Below are 601 nucleotides of genomic sequence, written 5' to 3' on the forward strand. Positions count from 1 at the left end.
TTTTTTTTCTCTAAAATAAAATCACAGCTTTTAGGAAATGTGTTGTGTGGATTTATTGTTTTTCATTATTCATTATGATTAGACCATGCAGCAGCTTTCTTTCTTTCTTTCTTTCTTTAGTGGCTGACGTTTCCAGAAAACCTTACTGAAACAATGCAACAATATAATTTAGGACCAATAATGCAATTTATTTATATTACTGATGAAGATTATATAATTTATTGTGCCTTTATTAAATTTTACAAATGACTTAAGTGCCAATGTAAATAAATTGTGGAATCTCAACTCACATTTTAGTGTCGCTAGAATGTGCCAGGCCTTATCAAAGAAGATGCACTTTTAAAAATGCAAAAGCATTTCTCTTTTGAGAGATTTTCATACTTAAATATTATGGGGGAAATTATAATATAATGGGAATATGTTGACAAATCATTAATTAGCATTAGATTTCTACTATAGTCTTGTGCACACACATGTAAATCTAGAAACAACCCCTCCACTTCAGCATATGCAACCTCAGAACATCTGCCAGCAGCCAATCACGTGAATGGAAGCACACAGGCTCCTCCCACTGAGTTTCTATGGTTGCCGTGGGTTACTG

This window comes from Sinocyclocheilus grahami, unplaced genomic scaffold (assembly GCF_001515645.1).
Source record: "Sinocyclocheilus grahami isolate Dianchi unplaced genomic scaffold, SAMN03320097.WGS_v1.1 scaffold717.1, whole genome shotgun sequence".
Lineage (NCBI taxonomy): Eukaryota > Metazoa > Chordata > Actinopteri > Cypriniformes > Cyprinidae > Sinocyclocheilus > Sinocyclocheilus grahami.